This window comes from Mizuhopecten yessoensis, unplaced genomic scaffold (genome assembly GCF_002113885.1).
Source record: "Mizuhopecten yessoensis strain PY_sf001 unplaced genomic scaffold, ASM211388v2 scaffold3989, whole genome shotgun sequence".
Taxonomy (NCBI): Eukaryota; Metazoa; Mollusca; class Bivalvia; order Pectinida; family Pectinidae; genus Mizuhopecten; species Mizuhopecten yessoensis.
In genome coordinates, this window is record NW_018405320.1 from 151,476 (window position 1) to 160,094 (window position 8,619).

Genomic DNA, 8,619 nt, shown 5'->3' on the forward strand with positions numbered 1-8,619 from the left:
GGTCATGAAATTCAAAATTTTGATAAAGTACTTCAAGACCTTTAACCATTTTAGCACTGCCCCTCAGAGCTCCTGGGGGTTGAAACCATATTACTCAAAAAATTGGTGCATATTAGACTAAGGAAGGTTCCTGCAAAATTTTATTGAAATCGGATCAGCGATTTCTGAGAAGAAGACTAAAATGTAAATTGTTTACGGATGCACTACGGACGCCGCACGACGACGGACAAAAGGCGATTAGAATAGGTCATTTCACTTCGTCTCAGGTGACCTAGAAACTATAAACCTGAATGATTTTGAACAAAACATCAATGTAACGCACATCAATCAACAATTAACTACTGTCTGTCTGTATGTCTGTCTGTCTGTCTTCTCCCCAAAGGCAAAGCGTTATCCTCAAAAATGAAGAGTATTTGATTCGAGCCAGCAAGAGAGATTTAAAAACATTGTTTGATTCTTTAGATGCAGACGTTATTTGTCTTCAGGAGACCAAAGTATCACGTGATCAACTCGATGAACCAACAACTATTGTTGATGGTTACCATTCCTATGTCAGTTTCTCCCGTAAGCGGATTGGCTTCTCGTGTGTTGGCAATTCTGCCGAGACTCGGCCACACCATGTAGTGCAGAGGAGGGACTTACCTCACTGTTAAACCAAAAGGATGATGGGAAGGTGAGTTGATATGGTGACACAACACATTTCTCAACAGATGAGCGTGAGGCCCTTGCTGCGGAAGGGTGGACAGTCATCCAACAACATTGGATACAGACGAGTAATGGAAACGAGGTTGGTCTTGCAATTATCAACGTTTACTGCCCAAGAGTGGATCATGAGCGGGATGATGGGAAGGTCTACAAGATGAGATTTCTAGCTCTCCTTCAGACTAGGGCGGAGGCATTTTTTCAGAGTGAAAGTCATGTAATAGTCCTTGGAGATCAGCATTTGAACCATAAAAAGATTGACAACTGTGATCCAGTTTTGGAGGATTGGGGAAAGACCCCTAGCAGAATGTGGATGAACCAGTTCCTTTTGGAGCCAGGAAGACATTCAGACAGAATCTATTGACACTACAAAGGTACCACATCATCAGTGAAGGGTGGACTGTTTATTGACACATTCAGACACCTGTTTCCTAGCGAGACGGAGGCCTATTCCAACTGATGTAACCTCACAACTGCACTTGAAACCAACTTTGGCCGGAGGCTCGACTACATTTTTTGTGATGATTCCATGGCTAAAAGGGACCTGAAGGAGAGTTTGATGATAAGAGATGTTGATCCGATCACTATTCAGCGAAGACAGAATTTACATCATCATTTCTACCAGCAGGCATATGTCCTACTCTGAGAACAAAATGTATGCCAGAATTTGTCGGAAAGCAACAAAAACTGTCGTCTTTCTTCGTGAAATCAGCTTGTCAATTCCGAAACAGTCCAACCTTATGAATTTCTTTGGTAAATCAGCATGTAAGAAAAACATTTCACCTGACACCTCAGTTACAAGTCGAGCAGATTGTGAGGACGTCAAAACATGCCAAAACGGTCAAGAAAATGGAAAAGAAAAAAAAAGTGTCTCTTCAAGAAATGACTCCAAGGTGGATTTGTTTAGTTCTGTTGATAACGAATCACCGTCCAGCTCTCAAGAGCTGAAGGGCGGTGGAGAAATCAAAGCGAAAAAAACGTCAGCTCTAGCATGGACACATTTGTTGAAGGGACCACCTACGGCCCCTTTTTGTAAGGATCATCAAGAGCCATGTTTGTTACGGACAGTCAAAAAGGAGGGACCAGATAGAGGGAAACAGTTCTTCGTATAATTTTCGGGCAGAAGGTTTAAGGTCAAATCCGGAAGCTCGTTGTGATTTCTTCAAACGGATAGACAGTAAAAAGTGATCACAACATTTGTTTGGCTTTATCAACCTAGGGTAGTTGATCTTTGAAATAATGGCTCGAATAATTGATGTGCCATTGTCTTTAAATTCACAGATTCCATTTTGCACAAATTATGCAGACTTGCAAGATGTCACTGCAAATCATGTCAGAGTGTTCAACTATATACATACCTGTAATGTACCAGGTATATATCCTGTTGAGGTAAAAATGTTTTCAATTACGATGTGGTCACTTGGAATCAAAGGGGGACATCATACATTTTGTCCAGGCTGGAGGTGTGCAAGGAACAGTCACTTCTGGGTCAATGGTTAATTAGATAAGTGCAAAATTGTCTATAAAATTTTAAAACTTTGAAGATATATTTATGAATCTTGAACTTGACCAGCATCACCCAATGAAGATGTACAACGCATTGGAATAAGGTCACTGTGACCTTCACCTCCGTGGTCATTTTTTATGTAAAACAGCTGTAAATTTTAAATTGCAAATAATCTGAGGAAAATTGGTGATAACCCAAAGGTTGTGTAGTGCATTGTATTTAGGTCACTGTGAAATTCCCTCCAAATCAGTGGTCAAGTAAGTTTAAAGCATATGCATATTGGCATGTCCAATATACACTTTACAATACCAACTTGATCAAAGAATTATTGGTGAAATATTGTTATTTTGTCAGATAAAAATAATGATGTACATGTAAAAAATAAAAAATGTATCTGATTCCAACACCTGAACCCAAATAAAAATTGTTGTTAAATGTAAGATAATTTTACACCTACAAGGTGTATAAGCCACGCCCTTATTGGCCCCTGGAGGAGCACCAAGGGTAAAATAGCATCAAACTCTCATCTCATAGAGTTTTAATTCCAATCACCTCCTCCTGAGGGGAGACGGTAGAGCTTAAACTCAGTCCATTTGGTATTAAATTCACAATATTGATAACGCACCTTTTAAGATCCTTTCCTCTAAGAAGAATATTTCTTTCTAGCATATCCGAGTCTTATAAAAAGACTGTAGAAAGTTCAGCCTATATAATTTATTTTATCCCTGTTGACCCTGATCCTCACCCCCTGGGGTAGGTCAGGTTCTAAATATTCAAAGTGTCAAACTGTCAATGGTGTTTAAATTGCAGTTGAAAATCAACAAAATGAAACCAAAAGTATTGTTTTCCTATATAAACTATATTATTAAATTTCATCCCCTCCCATGGAGGAAAAGGAAGCCATGGGATAACGTAATTCATACTTTTGATAAACCACATGAAGACCATTTTATCTATGAAGAGTATGTATTTCTACCCTATCTAGAAACTGAGAAGAAGACTTTTGGAAATTTCAGTAAATTTCACAATTTTGTTTTTCGCCCATCAGCCCATGGGGGTCAGCAAGGGCCAATAACTGTATTTGCATACCATTAACTTGCCATCCAGTACCGATAATTCTAACCAAGTTTAAATTATTGCTAATGGCAATTAAACAAATGACACTCAAAAATGTGATTTCCCTATATAAACTATGAGCAGAAGATTTTTGAAATTTCAGTCAATTGGACCCCATTTTGGCCCCGCCTCTCAGCCCCTGTGGGTCAGTCAGGGCCAATACTTGCAAACCATCAAACACCTATCCAATGCTGATAATGCTAATTAAGTTTGAATTAATTTCAATGGAAATTAAACAAATGTTGGTCCAAAATGTGATTTCCCTATATAAACTATAGTTAAGTTTACCACCTCCCTAGAGGGAAACATGAGACCCTAGGGTAATTAAATTCACACTTTTGGTAAAGCATCCTGACACACTTCCATCTATGAAGAGTATTTGATTCTACCAAATCTGGGTCTTGAGAAGAAGATTTTTTGAAATTTCAGTCGATTGGACCCCATTTTGGCCCCGCCCTTCAGCACATGGGGTCAGTCAGGGCCAATACTTGCAGTCCATCAAACTGCTATCCAATGCTGATAATGCTAACTAAGTTTGAATTAATTCCAATGGAAATTGAACAAATGTTGGTCCAAAATGTGATTTCCCTATATAAACTATAGTAAAGTTTATCCCCACCCCAGGGTCAAGAAATTCACAATTTTAGTATAACACCTTAAGACCTTTCCATTTATCAAGAGTATTTGATTCTACCATATCTAGGTCTGTAAGAAGAAGAATTTTGAAATTTCGTCTATTCAACCCTTTCTGGCCCCACCCGTCAGTCCTGGGGGGGGGGGGGGGGGGGGGTCAGTCAGGGCTGATTTATGCATATCATCAAACTGCTATTCAATACTGATAATGCTATCCAAGTTTGAACTAATTCCAATGGAAATTAAACAATGCTGGTCCAAAATGTGAATTCCCTTTATAAACTGTAATAAAGTTTACCCTCTCTTGAGAAGAAGACTTTTGAAATTTTAGTCAATTCGACGCTTTTGGCCCCGCCCCTCAGGCCCCTTGGGGCCTGGGACCATATTATATACAATTTTGGTTGACCTTTGACCATTGAAGAATTCAGCAAAATTTCATTGAAATTGGTTCTGGATTTTTGGAGAAGAAGCTGAAAACGTAAATTGTTTACGGACGCACGACGGACGACGCACGACTGACGACGCATGACGGACGACGCACGACGACGGACACAAGGCGATTGCAATAGGTCCCCTGAGATAATCTCAGGTGACCTTAAAACTCATTTGCTTGACTAAATATGGGCAATCAAAAGCACTATCAACAGTATTCCTACTGACTCCTGACAAGACTTTTATATAAAAACCTTAAAAACTTTTACATTTACGTTTTATAAAACCAAACATTCGCATTGATTTGGAAACAGTTCGTCTAATGTGGGTACTAAAACTCATTGAAGAGGTCAACCAAACGACAAGAATTATTACCCACATTTTATTTTTCAGGTTATCACCGTTCATAGTGTAATTAAAATTCATACATGTCTTCTTGTTTGTGAAATTGACTTGGCAGCACATATTTCCATTCACTTTCATTTTCCACACAGTGCACCAATCATACACTCTATCTATATCGCTCTGTAGCTGCTCACACTCAGGCAACGTTCTTACACACTTTAAACATTTGCTGTCGTCGGCAAACATAAGAGTTTTAGAAAACAATAGATGACAGTTCATTGGTAAAAACAAGGAAAAGTTTAGGTCCAAGTATCGAATCTTGAGGCACACCGGAAGTTACATAACACCAACCGAATATTGCCCCATTGACAGTAACACGCTGGAATCTGTCTTTCAAATAAATATTAAACCAATCTTAAATGCTAGCCTTTACACCATACAATTCTAACTTTTGCAATAATAATCTGTGTTTACTTTGTCAAATAAATGCCTTTGAAAAATTAGTATATATACAGCATGTAATTCTACTTTTTAGTACTGGTTCCCATCGTTGCACGATAAGTTGTAATCAAAAGCTTGAATACAAAAGTAAAAGGTGTGGTATCTTAAAAAAGACGCATACATAGAATAAAACAAGATCAAAGATGACGTTAATGCAAAACCAAACGTGCAGTAAATGATTGAATCACATTACCCCTTCGGGGGGCCCCTGAACTTTCGCAAATTTCTAATTTTAAAACACCAATTTTTCATTAGCCTCGCGGATTTTGTAGATTAATGTTTCACAACTAACAACTTAAATGTCTTTTTACATATAAATACAATAACATTTGTATATAGTGTAGACGTAACAGATACAAAATGCACATTGTTTATGCTCCTTCATCATCGGTAGTATAGAATGTCCGAGAATGACAACTGTCTGGATATATATTCTATATTTTGTCTTATATTAAGAAGTTATGTAACTCCTGTTCCCATTATTTTTGATAAAACTCGTTCAATATGATCAGTTGGTTAGGTTTATTCTACAGAGTTGTCTCAAAATACGCCAAAATCGTAACTAAAATGAGTCTGGGAATAATGGTTGCAATGGTGGCGCGGAAAAAAATGATGATCACGTGATCCAACATGCTCCGCCTCTCATTAATATTTATGAGAAATAGTGACCCTCATTAGTTAAACATATTTTATTGTACAAATTTACAAATGGATCGGACAACAAGTTATTACAACTTAATAGAGTCATCTCCTCAATACATATGGTAAAAAGGTGTATATGGTTTTCGGGAAAGGGAAAAAGATAGGGTGGAGAAGGAAAGGTGGGGTGGGAGGGGGTGGGGTGATGGAGGGGAGGGGTGTTACCTAGAAAAGTAAACGTGTAAACTGAGAAATCGATCCGCATTTGAATTAATTATAAACTATACAAATTCCATGTGACCCTCATTTCCCCCTTTTGTAAAGGCCAGCCCTCCCTTTTGCGATCTCAGGTGAACGCAAAATGCCAATTATCGGAACAGCAAATCGCCTTTGTCCGTCCGTTTCAAACGTGACCGAATTCAGCATCGGTCTCCGTATCCAAGATCCATTAAACCCAATCAGGAATGTTTTCACCTTTTCTATGCGATTAATTAAGCGATTTAATAATAAATGCGCTGAACGAAATATCTGATGTTTTATTCAAGGACAATTTTTGTATTTGTTTGATTGGGGATCCTTCGTTGGGTAAATTATCATTTCTTGTTTGTCGAATTGTGAAATATAATGGAGGCGTTGATGCAAAATTAACTATTTATTTAACAATCACATCTCAATAATAGCGGGCAGCGATCGATCGAGCAGTGCGAGCCGTTATGGCAACACATGTACGGAAAGTACGGGAAAATGAGAGTGAATTGGTTATATGCTATTTGTCGGCTTCAAAAACCTTTCGTCCTTCCGGTCGTACAGGCTCGCAAAAAAACGGCAACATGTGTTGATCCGTGCCTGCATTGATGTTCTTATATTGCACAAACAATTAATTTGATATTTTCAATGAATACCTTCTATTTTTGTCGTATCTCCGGCAGATGTTTTTGTTCAGTAACAATTCCACTTTTTTTACAAGTCGATGTTGCTGATGAAATCCTTCGATGTCATAAATATAATTTTGATAATTTCGTTTTTCTCTTACAAAAAATTGTTTCCATGCGCATGACTATTTTTGCTTAGTTTCAACATAGCATCCGCTGATACTGATAATTCCGTATATTATACCAGACATACGTATTTTGCATTGAAATATGCCGAATTGACGGTCACAACATGCTGTGACGCGACTGTGACGTCACTGTTAACACGCGTCATCATATAGTGTTGCCAACACATTCACTGAAGCCAACTCGAATGTACTGGAGCTATACCACATTAATTAGAATATTTTGATTTAGTTTAATCTTATTCCTACAGTTCAGTGAACACTTTTTGATTTGTAACTACATTGTAAGCATGGACACATACTGGATATCTTTGATGTAGTGTACATATTTCATGCATTTATATTACTTTTAAAAAGTTATTCTGAAGTCATTTTAACTTTTTAATACAAGTTCAAATTCCAAGAAATTTCTTTTTAAATTTTTCAACAAAACCAAAGGTTTTTGTTTATTTTCATCTCGGAATATTGTCTTAGTTTTATGGAGTTTTTTAGATTATGGATAGGGAGATAGGCTTGTAACTGACATGTGCAAGTAAAAACTACGGTCATTTAGTTTCAAGAGGAACATCACATTAAGGCCTAGGTCATTTTTTTTTTTTTTATAAAAGTATTCATTATTTGATATTCGACCGTTCTTCAAGACACAACAATTCCTCTGTACTTTCGTGTCTTTGAGTGTTCTTTGTCTCTTAAAACTGGAGAAAAGGCAGAATCTCCTCAATATGTACTGCGTAATTACGTAATCATTATCCTAATTGTATATTTACATACAATATATCACTGTTAACATTTAAGCAACGATTCTGGAGGAAGACCTTTGATACTATCGAATGCATGCATTGACAAACACTAGTCTAATAATGGTGTAAATCATCTTTTTTATTTTCGTTCTTATACTCATATCTTCAAATGGTACCGTAAAGTACTGAAAACAAACAAATAGACCGGAAGTTTGTGCTAACAATTATTTGACTCCGTACAGCCACTTTTTTGAAACATTCTTCTGATTTCTTGAGGCAATGCAACAGATCAATAAAAAGTTTTTGACATTGCTATTAACAAGTGTTGCTAAATCGATTACAATTCTGAGATGTCATTCATGCATGATCTTAAATTATTCAAAAACCATTCATTTTGTTGTCCAGTTCATGTAAGAAAAGAAAGAGATAAGCTAAATTGGTCTTGTAATCCCCTCCAGCATGTAACGTCATGATCACCTTTTAACAGCATGATAAACAAATCCGAATATTTTATTAAAAAAAATAAAATAAATAAAAATCAGTGACATTTGTTTATTTAGAGTTGTGCATCATTGCAACAGTAAGAAAATAAAGTCGAATACTTGCTATTTATATATCCCTATGCAGATGCTATCTACTTGATTTGCAAGTATGTCTGAGGTGGTTTGAAAACAACGAACCAGGGTAGATCAATTGCGACTGGGTTCAATATGGGGTTAGGGCAAGAGGAGACTGGGGCAAGTCCGGCCCTGGGGTAACTCCGGCCACTTCTGATATGTTTTATCTCGAGCAAATATTTACAATTTTGAGGATCTTAGCAGTGCAGTTCACTGGGCAGGACGTTCGTACGAAAACAATGTCGGGAAAACTACAATTTTAGATTACTAAAAGCGAGACAATTATTTGTTGGGAGGGTAGAAAGAAAATCATGACCTCCCTTCTTTCTG

The 8,619-nt window shown here is 37.3% G+C and overlaps 1 pseudogene; it reads left to right on the plus strand.

Moving 5' to 3' along the window:
• Positions 1 to 353: 353 nt before the first annotated feature.
• Positions 354 to 1,446, plus strand: LOC110448298 (annotated as a pseudogene).
• The last annotated feature ends 7,173 nt before the right edge of the window (positions 1,447 to 8,619 follow it).